Genomic DNA, 15,847 nt, shown 5'->3' with positions numbered 1-15,847 from the left:
TGTTGCAGCATGCAGTTTCACAGTGCCTGGCCTCCACAACAGCCAGGGGTATAGTATACAGTCTCTCAGTGCTCAGTCTCTCAGTGTTTCCGATGTCTCACCCACCGCGCCTACCACCATCACCGAGGTTTACTCTGTCCCAACCTCCAACCCAGCCCACGTTTTACCAAGTGTCCTGTTTCGGAGATATTTCTCCATGCACTGTACTGCCGTGTTGTCCATGTTGGGGTCAAACTTATTTGCAAGGAAATATCTCTGATGGACCACCCACTGTAGATCTCCTGCCCCATACACACAAACCAAGTGGCGATACCTTCCCGTGCAGGGAGGGTACAGCGCACCCCTCGCAACATCACCAGCCTCAAAGGACCACTTTACTGCCCGGCCAAGTGTTCTGGTGGCCCCTTTGGTGTACGGGATTGAGCCGGGTACATTGGGCATTCTGTGCAGGGTATCCCACACATGCTCATCCGGGCTGTAGGTGTCCTCCGACCACTTGAGGAAGGCCTGGATCTCAGCACTGGCAAACACATGGCCGACAAACTCTCTGGTGGCCATGAAGTAGGCACTGCCCACCAAAATGGAGGTGCTGATGTTCGGCTGGTATTTCAGTTGCGCCGTCAAGACGACTTGGTCGAGGGTATCGTGGTGGTATTGCCAACGTTTCTAAAAGACAAGCGCAAGAGAGAGTGAGAAAATGAGAAAGTAGAAATGATAGCTTTTCAACTTCGCCTATGGATTTTTCCCTCCCCAATTCCTCTGCACTCTCCTTGCCTCCAGCTCCAGCAAGATCCATGCACACTCCTTCTCTCAGTTACTCACCTTACAGTGGAGAACAAGGCCATTCAGCCCCTCAGGCCTTTCGCACTCATATTGCCTAGTGCCAGTCACCTGCCTATTTCCCCATATCCCTGCCTCCCAAACCATCTCCCAATGCTCATTCGCTGAGCCAACATAAAACTCATCCTCAAACTCTCCCAGTGGATCTGGCTCCAAAAATACACTTCAAGCTGTGCCCTCTGGTCATAAAGGTTGAGAGCACCAGAAAAATAGATCCTTCAGCCCATCGTGTCTGCGCTGGCAAAACAGGCTCCTTGCTACTCCAGTCTCATTTTCCAGCACTGGGAACATCGCCTTTCATGTCTCACCAGTGCAATGGAGACACTTTCCTGTGGTCATCAACTCCTGGAGTGGGACTTGAACACAGTGCTTTTGCCTTAGAGAGAAGGACATGGTGTGCAGGGATATAGTTCTTTGAAAGTTGCATTGCAAATAGACAGGGTGGTGAAGTATGTGTTTGATACCTTTACCTTCATTGGTCAGTGCATTAAGTATAGGAGTTGGGATGTAATGTTGCAACTGTAACAGAGATGAATAGAGCTCTGAAAGATAGTGGAATCAAGGGTTATGGGGATAAGGCAGGAACAGGATACTGATTGTGGATGATCAGCCATGATTATAATGAATGGTGGTGCTGGCTCGAAGGGCCGAATGGCCTACTCCAGCACCTATTGTCTATAAGTAGGAGTATCTTTGACTATCTCTGATATGCCTTTGCCATTACCAAGTGTGATCTACTGTCTGTAGAGGACATTGGTGAGGCCACTTTTAAAATACTGCATACAATTCTGGTTGCCCTTCGAAAGAAAGGATGTTGTTAAACTTGAGAGGGTGCAGAAAAGATTTACCAGGACGTTGCCGAGATTGGAGCGGTTGAGCTCCAGTAAGAGGTCGAATAGGCTGGGGCTATTTTCCCTGGAGTGTCGGTTACTGAGGGGTATCCTTACAGGAGTTCATAAAATCAGGAGGGGCATGGATAGATGTTGAAATGATCAGCCGGATGATAGTACACCTCACACAGCTTCCTTTACCACATACATGCAAGAAGACTCAACCAGCCGGGTCAAAGCCCACTCTTGCCTGGAGAGTCTGAAACAGGCAGTTGCAATCACACTTTTACACACAAATCAGCGTTCCCTTTTCATGCATTACATTTTGATTTCAAGCCTTAGCAACGCAACTGATCAATCAGATCCTGATCTAGGTACATGATAATTAGCATTAGATCATTGACCTTAAACTTCTACATAACCTGTTGAGTGTTGTTTCGGTCTTCCTGCCTTCTCACTTAGCTGGAGCCAGTTTCAGTAAGCTCACTAGCTTGCATACGTGCTTGGCTACACTTTTCTGTTGCTGCTCAGAATTGTTTAGCTGACCTCCTTTTCTGTTCTTGCCCCATTTTGATTCCTTCCATGTCGGCTGTATAGCCAAAGGTCTTTTCCCAAGGGTGGGGGAGTCCAAAACTAGAAGCATAGGTTTAAGGTGAGAGGGGAAAGACCTGAGAGGTTACTTTTTCACGCAGCGGATGATGTGTGCCTGGAATGAGCTACCAAGAGGTGGTGGAGGCGGCTGGTACAATGACAATATTTAAAAGGCATCTAGATGTGGACATGAATAGGAATAGGTTAGAGAGATATGTGCCAAAGGCTGGCAAATGGGACTAGGTCAGATTGGGATGACTGGTCAGTGCAGACAGGTTGAACTGAAGGGTCGGTTCCATACTGTATGATGCTATGACTCCATGCTCTCTGGTTATTGAGGTTTAGAGCACCAAAATAATAAGTTGCACTTCAGCCCATTGTGTCTGCACTGGTCAAAAAGACAAGCTCTGAGCTATTCTCATCCCATTTTGCAGCACTTGGCCCATACCCTTGAGTGTCTCACAATAGCAATGAAGACGCCTTCAGCTCCTGGAGTAGGACTTGAAGCCAAAGCTCCTCCCTCAGTGTGCAGGACACCACACAATATGTTCTCTACAGCATGGAAACAGGCCATTTACCTGGTTGATCCTGCCAGTAGCATATGCTTGTCTCAAAGATTAAGCCATGCATGTCTAAGTACTCAAGGACGGTACAGTGAAACTGCGAATGGCTCATTAAATCAGTTATGGTTCCTTTGATCGCTCCAACTGTTACTTGGATAACTGTGGTAATTCTAGAGCTAATACATGCAAACGAGCGCTGACCCATGCGGGGATGCGTGTATTTATCAGACCAAAACCAATCCGGGCTTGCCCGGCAGCTTTGGTGACTCTAGATAACCTCGGACAGATTGCACGTCCTTGTGACGGTGACGACTCATTCAAATGTCTGCCCTATCAACTTTTTTCAGCCATGTGCGTAACCTCAACTACGATATGCAGCTCCTGTTCGTCAACCGTGACGGTTTGGAGGTCGCCCTCAAGGTGCTGCCTGTCTTTTACCAGGACCTGATCACTGTCTGGAACATGGTCGAATCGCACCGCGTCTACCCTCCTGCAGGAGTAGCGGCTGTCGTCAGGGAGCCGTTGCTCAGGAATCCGCACCTCCGTGCTCGCAGGTTCGAGTGGCTATTGGAGGGGAAGGCCATGGCGGTGAGGGCGAACAGGGTCGGGGACATGCTGGGTGCCGGGGGCCTGGGCTGGACGTTGCTGCAAGACATAGCGAGCAGGGCAGCGGTAGACGTCCGGTACGTGACCACCGCCAGCCGACGCCTTAAAACGGCAGTGCTCGGACCCGACGTAGTGCTCGAGTTGGAGGACGCTGAGGTGTGTGGTGGGATCCCATCCACACTCACCCCAGCCCGGACAGAATTTCACATTGGCCCCAAGGTCCCGTACTTCCTGCAGGAGCCTGTGCCCCACAACCTGAGCCGCCTCCGGAATTTTAATTTTGTTCCTTTCAAGGACGTAAAAAGGCAGGCCCTGTTTAGACTGCTGCTGCACACCGTCCACCTCTTCTCCCTCATCCACCGTCTGGACACGCCTTGACGTGTCCATTTGCCACCGGGCGGTGGGGATCCCCAGTGGAGGGCTCTCTATGTGGGAGTCCTCCCCCTTTCTCTCGGGGATCTGGGGTGGAGGGTGCTGCATGCAGCGGTTCACGGACTCCCAGCCCAACTGCTTGTTCTATGGTGCTGTGCAGTCCGTGGACCATGTGTATATTGGGTGTGGGCATTCGCACTCCCTCTTTGGTTTCCTCAAAAACCTCCTCCTCTGCTTTTGGTTGCACTTCAGTCCCACGCTCCTGATCTTCGGGCACCCGGTACGGAGGAGGGAGGGCAGGTCTGAAGACCTCCTCATGGGTCGGCTCCTGGGCCTGGCCAAACTGGCCATAAACAGGTCCAGGCAGCGGGCCGTGGAGGGGGTCGTTAGGGCCGACTGCCTGCCCCTCTTCTGCGGTTACGGTAGAGCCCGGGTGTCCTTGGGGAAGGAGCACGCGGTGTCCACCAACACCCTGGAGTTGTTCAGGGAGAGGTGGGCACCGCAGGGAGTGGAGTGCATCATCTCCCCCTCCACCTTTATTTTGATTTAGTCCCTGCCCTCCCCTCCACTGTTTTGATCACACAGCATTGCCCTTTGATGTGAAGGGCACTGCTTGTCACAGGCCACACGGGTGTTTCCTTTCTTCCTGGTGGTGGAAATTTAAATAAAGATTTGTGCACTTTGTGTCTTTCACTGTGTCTCACACCTGCACACACACACCATGGGTGCTGGGGAAAAAAATAAGCACTACCGCTGTTAGGCGGTAATGCGGGGTTAAAGAAGAAAACAAAAATGGAAACAGGCCATTTGGCCCAACAAGTCCACACCAATCTTCTGAATAGCAAACCATCCACACCCATTACCCGACCTGATATTTACCCCTGATTAATGCACCCAAACACGATGGACAATTTAGCATGACAAATCTACCTGGCCTGCACATCTTTGTGGATTGTGGCAGGAAACCAGAGCACCCGGAGGAAAGCCATGCATACATGGGGAGAATGTGCAAACTCAACACAGACAGGCGCCCAAGGCTGGAATCGAACCCAGGTCCCTGGCACTGTGAGGCAACAGTGCTAATCACTGAGACAACATGCCACCCCTTCCGCAAGACACAAGACACTTTATTCACATTGTGTCAAAAGATATCTTTTATCCTCGGTCCTTGTGGCATCATGCATGGGAGATATGGATCCTTGGTTACCAAGGGGAGGATAGATTATCGATGGTATGCAGAAATGTGGATGGTGGAACAGGATCAAAAGGGCCAATGGCCTACTCTTGTTCCTTGTATGTATGGGAGCATACATACAAGGAACTCTTTTTTAAAATCCAACTTACATCGGAACTGGCCATCATCTCATACAAATGTAGTTTAGGTTTCATTTGCGTTTCAATTCCTCAGTTATCCTCACCATGCCTCTAACCCAAAATCTTACATCTGCATTCCATTGCATTTGTACAATCGGTGAGTAGTCAAGTATATTTCCTTGACTTCATTACCGAGTGCTCACCCTATACCCATTGAATAAACCTCACCCCAATCTCCTTTGTTCCAATGGGAGCATCGTTGACCTTTCCAACTGAGCCATCCAACTTAAACCCTGGCACCATTCTGCGAAATCTCCTCTTCTCCCTGTCCTGAGGGCCCTCACATCGTTTTAAAGTCACTGGAAATGACCACAACAATCCAACTGGGGCTAAATCAATTCGACATGCAGCATAACTCAACCATTTATTGGCATCAATGCCTCTATTTATGAAGACTTCTGCTTTTCTACCCTCTTACGGCCTCCTCCACCTTCTAATGTTGATGAATGTTTATTGCCAGATCCCTCTAACCCTGTGCACTCTTTACGATTGTGCCATTACATTTCTATTACCTCTCCACATCCTTCTCCCAAAACATATCACCTTACACTCTTCTGTATTCACCTCTGACTGGATGCTGTCTGTTCATTGTGATGACTCTGGACAATTTACATCATCCTCACCATTTGCCAATCCTCCAGGTTTATCATTGCCCCGAATATGGGCATTTGCCACATACTCCAAGATTGATATCACTGACATATTGAATAAAAGCAGTCGTCTATTTAGGGCTGAGATGCGGAAACATTTCTTAACTTACAGGATAGTGAAGTTATGGAATTCTGTACCACAGAAAGCTGTGTCATTGAATATATCCAATATATCCAAGAATGCGATTAACAAATATTTAGGTTTCAAAAGCATCAAAGGCATGGGGAGAAAGTGGTAGAGGAGATAGATGCATTGAGATAGAGGATCAGCCATGATCATACAGTATGGTGGGTGTCATGTAGGGCCAAATCATCTTCTCCTGCTCCGGGTCTTGATGTTTATATGTCCCAGCTGTGTGGATCATTCCCACCTACCAACCGACCAACCTCTCGTCTAAAACAAGATCCATGAATCAGGGCTTGTGTTGTCAATTTTGTTGTCCAGCAATTTTTATCTAGTGCCTAGTGAAACATTTCATTGAATCCAGTTCAGACAACATTCTCTGCATTCAAATTCTCAGCTGCTTCATCAATGCATGATGCGAGGTTGGAGACTTCCCTTTTGTAAACCTGCAGTGGCTTCGCTTCATTAATTTGATCTAAGGCAGGTTGGTGCGAATTGCAGCCATAACTACCAGCATCAATGTCAAGTGCATGATATAAAGTAAACTAGGATCCATGCGGTGTGAGCCTCGGAGACCCAGGTTCAAGTCGCTTCTGCTCCAGAGTTGTGCGATAACATCTTTGAACAGTTTCATCAGTAAATGTAAGACCATTAACAAGTCGGGACAGGAGTCGGCCATTTGGTCCCTCAAGCCAGCTTCACTAGGATCATGGCTGATTCAACATTCCTCACAACCATGTTCTTGCCCTATCCCCGTAACCCGTAATTCCCCACTGACCAAGAATCTATCCATCTGAGCCTTAAATATATACAAGGACAGCTCTCTGTGGCAAGGAATTCCAAAGATTCACAGACTTCTGAGAGAGGAAATTCCACCTCATCTCAGTCTTAAACTGGTGCCCCTTTATTCTGAGACAATACACCCCCTGGTCCTGGACACTCCCATGAGGAGAAACATCCTTTCAGCATTTGTCCTGTCAAGCCTCTTAATCCTGTCCATTTCAATGAGGTCACCTCTCGTTCTTCTAAACTCCAGTGAGTAGAATCCTGTTTAGCCTTTTGTTTTTAAGACAATCCCTCCATAATGGGGGCCATCCCACTGAACATTTTCTTAACTTCCTCCCATGAAACAACATGTTTTCTTAAATAAGGTGACCAGAAGTGCTGACAGTACTCCGGATGTGCTCTCACAAGCACCTTGCACAGTTGTAGTAAGATTTCCTGACTTTTATACTCCAACCCCTTTCAAATAAGGGCAAACATTCCACTTCAGTTCTGAAGAAAGATCACCAGACTCAAAACATTGACTCTGTTTTCTCTCCACGAATGCTACCCAACCTGCTGAGCCTCTCCAGAAATTTGTTTTCATCCAATATTCCATTAGTCTTCCCAATTACCTGCTGCCCCCCGTGTGCAAGCTTTCCATGTTTCATTCACTAGTTCCCCCAAATCCCTTTGTGTTGCAGCTTTCTGAAGCTTTCTCCATTTAAATAATATTCTATTCTTTTGATTTCCCTTCCAAATGAACAACTTCACATTTTCCCAACATTGCACTCCATTTGCCAACATTTTTGCCAACTTAACCTATCAATATCTGTCTGTAAAGCACATAAGACAACATTTTTTACTGTAACTTGAGATACATGACAGTAATATATCAACAAAGTTTGAGATAATTTGTAGTTCAGGTTGAGATTCTCGATGTAGGTTTGTTTGCTGAGTTGGAAGGTTCACTGAAGATGTTGCCTAGTATGGCGACGAAACATCTAAAATGAACCTTCCAGCAAACCTACATCCAGAGTAATATTTCAAGTCAACCTCAGAGTACAACGGGGTCTTGATCAGATGGGCTAATAGGCTGAGGAATGCCAGATGGAGTTTAATGTCGATAAATGTGAGGTGTTCCATTTTGGAAAGGCAAATCAGGGCAGGAATAATACACTTCATGGTGAAGTCTGGGGAGTGATGATGAAACAAGAGGTCTTGGAATGCAGTTTCATAGTTTCTTGAAAAGGGAGTCGCAGATAGACAGCGTATTGAAGAAGGTGTTTGCTACGCTTGCCATTCTTGGTCAGTGCATTGTGTGTAGGGGTTGGGAGGTCATGCTGTGGCTGAACAAGACATTGGATTTGGCAACTGCTAGAATACAGCATGGAATTCTAGTCTCCCTGCTATGGGAAGGATGTTGTGAAACTTGAAAAGGTTCAGAAAAGATTTACAACAATGTTGCCAGAGTTGTGTGTGGAAATGCAGGAGATTGGTACTAGATGTGGAATAATTACAGACACGATTGGCTGAATGGCATCCTTCCGCAAGAATTCTTTAATTCTGTGACTGGTGCAGAGGGAGATTAACTTCAAGGTTCATGTTATCAGGAGGGACACCAAAGCCCTTTCCTCAGCTGAGTGGTCAGAAAACTCCCTACTCTTTACTTGAACTAAGGCATAACCTGTCTCCACCAACGTCATAGCAAAAGTCAGCCATTCGTCCCTTCAAGTCTGCTCCACCATTCAAGAAGATCACTGCTCATCTGGCTACAATTTCAATACCACATTTCTATCGGTTGCCCCGGGGTCCTTATCTTTTTTTAAAAAACGGTCAGCTTGCTCACCCTTTCACAACTTCATCAACTCAGCCTTCGCAACTTTGTACAGAAGAGATTTACACAGTGCCACAGCCCTCTCAGGGGAAAATAATTCTGCAAGGCATTTGGTGAGGTCACTTTTGGAGTACTGAGTAAATTTGTGATCGCCCTGCTATTGGAAGGATGTTGTTAAACTACAAAGGATGCAGAATAAATTTACAAAGATGTTGCCAGGACTGCAGGGTTTTAGTTATAAGGAGAGGCTAGATAGGCTAGGACTTTTCTCACTGGAGTATTGGATGTTTATAAAATTGTGTGGGAAATCAATAAAAGTGAATAGCCCCAGGATGGGGGAGTCCAAACTCAGAGGGCATAGGATTAAGGTGAGACCTGAGGGTAGTGCAAATACGGAGCAAGTTGCCAAAATGAATTGTTGTAGTGGGTACAATTACAAGATTTCACAGACAACATAAATTGGACAAGTGTAGAGGGACTAGTTTCAATTAGGATACCTGGTTGACATGGATGAGTTGGATGAAAGGGTATATTTCAGTGCTGTAGGAGTCTGACAATATCTTATTCTACAAAACATCTTGTCAAACCTACAAGAGAAAGCAATGTCCCATCAACCACCTTATGTTCCCTCAGAGAAAATTATACATTTCAAAAAGATTTCTCAGATTTTCAAACTTAAATGTGTTAAGGCCAATTTGTTCAACCTTCCTTCATAAGATAAAGCCTTCATCCCATGAAAAAGGCAGGTGAAACTTGCTGTCAATATAATTATTTTATGTTTTAAATGAGAGAAAAATGTACAGACTGATTCTGATGTGGTCTCTTCAAGGCCTTGTATGGCACTTTCTCCACCCCTCAGGCCTGGAAATGGACTCTACATTTTGAAGAGAAATGCCTGTACTAATGGACTCTGGACTAGAAAGGACTCTGTTTGTTGGTAATTAACTGTCATATGGTTTGTTGGGCTTATCACCTGCACTGTCTTGCATGTCCCTGCGTCTGGAAGATCTTACTGTGAGCTGGGAGGCTCATGGGTCATCCTGAAAGCTGTCACCTCGAGAGCTGGAGGGCAGGTAGGCCATCCTGTGAACCTGAAGGTTGGTAGGCTGTCCCGGGTAGGCGGGTAGACCACCCTGATGACAGTCTCCCCGAGAGCTAGATGGTGGGTAAACCTGTCTTGTGTGTCATGTGTGTCCTTGGGTCTGGCAGGCTTTACTGTGAGCTGGGACGTTCATGGATCGTCCTGAAAGCTGTCACCCCAAGAACCAGAGGGTGGGTAGGCCACCTTGATGCCAGTTGCCCCTAGAGCCAGTAGGTGGGTAGGCCATTCTGAGCGCTGTCGTCCTGAGAAAGGGTAATCTGGATGGGCTGTCCTAGAGGTGGTCGGAAGGTGTCTCAAAGCAGTCAAGAGCCAGAAGGCGCATAGGGGCCTGAAACGTCAATTGCCCTTCTGCTCTGTTTGCAGCTCCACTCTCCAACTCTTCTATATTCCTTTGTACATTCTGAACCTCCCTCCATGAAACTGAACAGTTTTAACAACCCTGTCTCTCTTTGTAGGAGACAGGAGTGAAGGACTGGAGGGGAGAGAGAAATGATGGAGAGAGGGAGGATGGAAAACACTTGGATGAAGAGAGGCCCAGCAGACAGGAAGGCGGTTACCTTTTTGAACCCTGGCGCAGGATCTGACTCAATCACATTGGAGCCGTTCAGAGCTCTGAGGCTGCGGACTATCTCCCAGTTGGTCTTCAGGGGGACGTCTTGGCCACATACATTGATGAAGTACCTCCAGGGGACAGGGCTCTCCAGCAGCTCCTTCATGCAGTTGAGATCCGCCTGAACTCTGCTCCAGCCAGCATAGGGGACCCACTCCAGCTTGGCTGCGACAAAGACATTGTGGAAACACGAAGCGATGGCCTGAACGGCCGCATGAAATGGACTGGGGGATTTGCTGTCCACATGGATACAGTAGACATTCTGTGGGGCGTAACTGCTCCGTAGAAGCCTCTTGAACATCTCAATGCTCTGGTGGATGACCATGGAGTAAGCCAAGGGGAAGTGTTCCTCCTCAGGGCTCGGGGGACAGTGATATACTTGCGGGCCCTCACAAACGATCTGCAATTTCGGGTCATGTTCAGGCTTGGTGCTTGAGGGAGACAGTAATAGAGTTGAGGAGGGCCCTTTCCAACTCCTGCCTGTCCCTCTGGATGATGTGCCAACAGGTGGAGTTCTCCTCGACCAGCAGGAGGTGTTCCTGCATTGGACTGGCGCCTGGTTTCACCAGCCTGAGAGTCAGCCTGCCCCCTCCTCTTTGGAACAGCAGCCATTGGCACAACAAGACCACCCTGAACACACACAGCACTGATCTGAGGCATGAACAGTGGGCACAATGCTGGCTCAGCTTGGGCATGGCACTTTCCAGAGGGCAGTGTCCCCAGCCTATAGGCAATAGGTAAATGCAAAATGGATGCCTTCTGTGCTGGGCAGCATTGCCTCCACCAGGCCTTGGGGAAGGAGTGATTGCAATTTGCTGGAGAGGTCGCCCCAGCCAGTCCTCTCTCCTTGTGAGACTCTTGTCTTCCCTTTTCCCCAAGATTCAACGAATGGCTCCGACTTTCACTCCCTCTCCCCCCAGAACTGCTCTCCCTCTGGAATTCCTCTCCCACTTTAACACCTCTCCCTCTTTCCGTTACCTCTTTGTAACCCCTCCCCCTCTATAACCCCTCTCCCTTTGTAATCCCTCTCCTCCACTAACTCATCCCTCTCCCTCAGTAACTCCTCTCCTCCCTCTCTCGATAACTCTGTCTTTCTCTGGGTAACTCCTCTCTGCCTCTCTCTGTAACTTCTCCCTCTCCCTCTGTAACTCTCTCTCGGTAACTCCTCCTGCCCTCCTCCGGATGAAACCCAGCCAATGTTCCGTTGTTTCTCTGTCGGAGTCCAGGCTCCTCTCGTTGCCTGCTTGCTTGGCTACAGGCATTTCCTTCCCCGGTCTCCGCTTCTCTCCGGCCATTCCTGGACCGGTGTTGCCCGGGTGAAGTAAACGAGAGGATCGCGATGGTGAGCAGTCTGGATCGGAGAACCTACCACCAGAGAGAACACAGAGCCAGCCAAGCCCAATAAACCACCCCCCAGCCTGGACTGAGATGCTCTTTCAGGAAGGAACCTGCCATTGAGCCCACAACAATGTGGGAGGGGTATCCCTTGGATGAAGAGAGGGTCAGGAGACTGGAAGGTGGTTACCTGTTTGTCCTGTGACTCTTAACTGCCCTCTGGGCAATTAGGGATGGCCAATAAATACTGGCCTAGCCAACGATGCCCCCATCCCATGAATTTATTTGAAAAAAAATGACAATAGTAAATCAAACTTCACCACTATCTCTCTCTCTCTCTCTCTCTCTCATGCGAAATTGGAATGATGGTGATTTGACCATTCATAATAAAGCTGTGAATCTGAGCACAGCAAGTTGATATGAATCCAAAAAAACAATTCCCCTGGCTGAGAGTGGCTCAGAGGTTAGCATTGATAGAGCATAGTGCCAGGGACCAGAGTTTGATTCTAGCCTTGGGTGGCTGTGTGTAGTTTTGCATGTTGTCTGCTTGGGTACCCTTCGGGTGCTCTGATTTCAAAGATGTTCAAGTTAGGTGGATTGGCCATGCTGAATTGCCCATAATGTCCAGGGATGTGCAGGCTGGGTGGGTTACCATAGCCACACACACACGCAGACAGCAGAACAGTCCTGCAGGTTTAGGCAATGCTCAATCTAATGCAACATCCTGGTGGATCTCCTTTGCCCCCCCCCCCCCCCCCCCCAGTACAATCACATCCTTCCTATAATGCGCTGACCAGAACTGCACACAGTACTCCAGCTGTGGTCTCATCAAAATCCTGTAAAACTCCAACATGACACCTCCCTGCTCATGTATTCAGTGGCTTTGATCCTTCTTAATTCCCTTACCTGCCTATCCTACTGCCTTCACGGATGGCTGGACACACAAACCAGGATCCGTCTAATCTTCTGTGCTTGCCAGGGTCCTCCTATTTAACATGTACTCCCTTGCCATGTTAGTCCTCTGGAAATGCATGTCACAGAAATTTGGACATTCAGTAGCACAGAATGGAGAAAAAAAACGACTGGCATCAAGAGCTGGCATCTTTTAAACATTGTAACTGTGCTCACATACATTACTTCATCTGGAAGGTCATTCCATCACAAACCACTCTGGGGAAAAGAGTTGCTCCTCAATCTTTAAATCTTTTTCCTCTGACCTTACAAATATGGCCCTGAGTCTGAACTCCCTCACACTAGGGAAAAGACCCTTCTCATTCACCTTATCAATCACTGTCATGATTTTATAAACCTCAACAAGGTCACCCCTCAATTTCCTATGCTGCAGTGAAAAACACGTACAGTTCTGATATGGATCCTTTAGAGAGGGGACAGAAAATGTTTACCAGGACGTTGCCTGGAATGGGGGATTTTACCTGTGAACAAAGATTGGATAGACTGGGTTTGTTTTCACTAGAATGCAGGAGGTTGAGGGGTGACCTTATAGAAGTTTATAAGATTGTGAATGGCATGGATAGGGTGGAAAGTATGAGGCCTTTTCTCAGGGTGGAAGAGTCAGTTAATCGGGGGCACAGGTTCAAGGTGCAGGGGTCAGGGGGATGTTTAAAAGAGATAAGTGAAGCATGTTTATCATGGAAAGGGTGGCGAGTTCATGGAACACGCTGCCAGAACAGACAATGGAAGCAGATACAATTGTAATTTTCAAGAAGCATCCAGCAGCAGGCATGAATAGGAAGGGAACAGGGGAATACGGATCCTGTAAGTGAAGACAGTTTTAATATGGAAGGCAAAATGTGTCAGTGCAGGCTTGGAGTGTTGAAGAGCCTGTTCCTGTGCTGTAATGTTCTTTGTAAAATGTCCCCAGCCTCTCCAGTCTATTTTTATATATCTCAAACCCTGCACTCTTGGCAACGTCCTGGTAAATCTTTTCTGAACCATCTCCAATTTAATAATATCCTTCCTACAGCAGCGTAAGCAGAACAGGACGCAGTCTTCCAGAACTGGCCTTACCAACTTCCTGACCAACCTCAGCACGCCATCCCAACTCCAATATTCAGAGAGCTGAACAATGAAGGTCATCACACTCCAGCAGGTATTGTTTCACCCTGACTCCCCTTGTAACTGTCCACATCTCGCTGGGACACTGATGGGAAACATCTTGGCTCTTTGACTGATTCGACCAAGTCTCATTTCCTACTGTTCCTGTGTATCCCTCAGAATAGGAATGTGATGTGAATTCCCATGGCAACATCACAATGACAGACTTGTTTGTGGATTTACATGAAGTGGGCATCACTGACTGGGACAGCCTTGTTACCCATCCCCCTAATCTCTCCGGCATAAATGATAAGGAACTCTCCTCTTTAACCCCACTGTGTTTTAAGAACCCTAACCACAAATGCAAAGTCACATGGGAGAGAGTCCCAGGATTCTGTCCCAGAAAAACTGAAGGAAGGATGATTAATTTCAAAGTTGGGATTAAGGGTGAAGTGGAGAGTAACTGCAGAAGGAGTAGTGTTGCATCATATTGCTTACAAGGTGCTGTTGAGGGACCCTTCCTGAATTACTCTAGTAAATCCACAACAGGTATAACATTGTTTCCAGGAAAAAATGGACAGGATTCATCAGAGAAGGGAAATGCAAACTGCTCAAAGTCTTATGAGATGATAACATGGAGGGCCCAAGCAGCTGAAGGCCGGTGGAGTGATGGAATTAGGGGATGGTCAAGAGGCTGGGATCGTAGGAGGGCTGACATCATGGAGTGAGAATGAGCATTGATGTTACAGCTAAGAGAGGGTTATTGGGACTGGAGGAGGTTTCAGAGATAGGGTGGGGTGTAGGGGGTGGAGGAGGTTCTGGAAATAGGGAAGGTGTCAGGGCTGGATGAAGTTACAGAGATAGGGAGGAATGTACTGGGTGGAGGGGGTTACAGAGTCATAGAGATGTACAATGCAGAAACAGTCCCATCAATCCAACTCATCTGTGCTGACCAGTTCTCCTAACCTCATCTTGACTCAATTGCCCTCACTTGACCCATATCCCTCTGCACCTTTCCTCGTCATATACCAATCCAAATGCCCTTTGAATGCTATAATTCTACCAGCCTCCACCACTTCCTCTGGCAGCTCATTCCATACATGCACCACTCCTCAGCCCATTGGCCCATCTCATCAAGATCCTGTTGTACTCTGAGATAACCTTCTTTGCCATCCACTGCACCTCCAGTTTTGGTGTCATCTGTAAACTTACTAACTGTATCCCCTATGTTCACATCCAAATCATTATATAAATGATGAAAAGCAGTGCACCCAGCACCGATCCTTGTGGCACACCACTGTCACAGGCCTCGAGTCTGAAAAGCAACTCTCCGCCACCGCCCTCTGTCTTTTACCTTAAAAGTCAGTTCTGCATCCAAGTGGCTAGTTCTGCTTGTGCTCCATGAGATCTAATCTTACTAACCAGTATACCATGGGGATCCTTGTCGAACGCCACACTGAAGTCCACATGGAATGCGTCTACCGCTCTGCCCTCATCAATCCTCTTTGTTACTTCTCTGAACCAACACAGTCAAGTTAGTGAGACATGATTTCCCACACACAAAGCCATGTTGACTATTCCTACTCAGTCCTCACCTTTCCAAATACATGTAAATCCTGTCCGTCAGGATTCCCTCTAACAACTTGCCTGCCACCAATGTCAGGCTTACTGGTCTGTAGCTTCTCTCAGCTTTAAAACATCACCTTTTCATTCTGAGGCTATGTCCTCTGGTTCTCATCTCTCCTGCTTGTGGAAACACCTTTCCATATCCAGTCTACCACGAGGTCTCAGTATTCTGTAAGTTTCAATCAGATCTCCCTCACTCTTCTGAACTCCATTGCGTCCAGACACAGAGTCCTCAACTGCTCCACAAGTGACAAGCCTTTCATTCCTGGGATCATTCTTATAAAATGCCTCAGGAATGCTCTTAACTTCCTATTGTGAGAGATGACATTACACTGAATTACATATTTTGACTACAGGCTATAAAACCACCGAACTTTAGCAGCAAGCTCTGTTCGTGTCCCTTTTTCACTGACTGCTGCCATCTCCTCAACAGTTTGAAGGGTCTATGATGTGGAGATACTAGACAGTACAAACTGAGCATACACATCTCTCTGTGATGAGAACAACCCACGATCTACTCAGACTATGTGGACTTTACCTTTACCTTCACCAAGCATACATTAATATGAT

At 47.4% G+C, this 15,847-nt stretch overlaps 1 pseudogene; it reads right to left on the bottom strand.

Annotated features, from left to right (window-relative positions):
* Positions 1-15,847, bottom strand: part of LOC132806775 (beta-1,3-galactosyl-O-glycosyl-glycoprotein beta-1,6-N-acetylglucosaminyltransferase-like) — a 36,080-nt pseudogene that overhangs the window by 17,815 nt on the left and 2,418 nt on the right.

Source organism: Hemiscyllium ocellatum (assembly GCF_020745735.1).
Source record: "Hemiscyllium ocellatum isolate sHemOce1 chromosome 15 unlocalized genomic scaffold, sHemOce1.pat.X.cur. SUPER_15_unloc_25, whole genome shotgun sequence".
In the NCBI taxonomy this organism is placed as follows: Eukaryota; Metazoa; Chordata; class Chondrichthyes; order Orectolobiformes; family Hemiscylliidae; genus Hemiscyllium; species Hemiscyllium ocellatum.
Note: the sequence above shows the minus strand (reverse complement) of the source record. Positions and strands in the feature narration are given on the sequence as shown.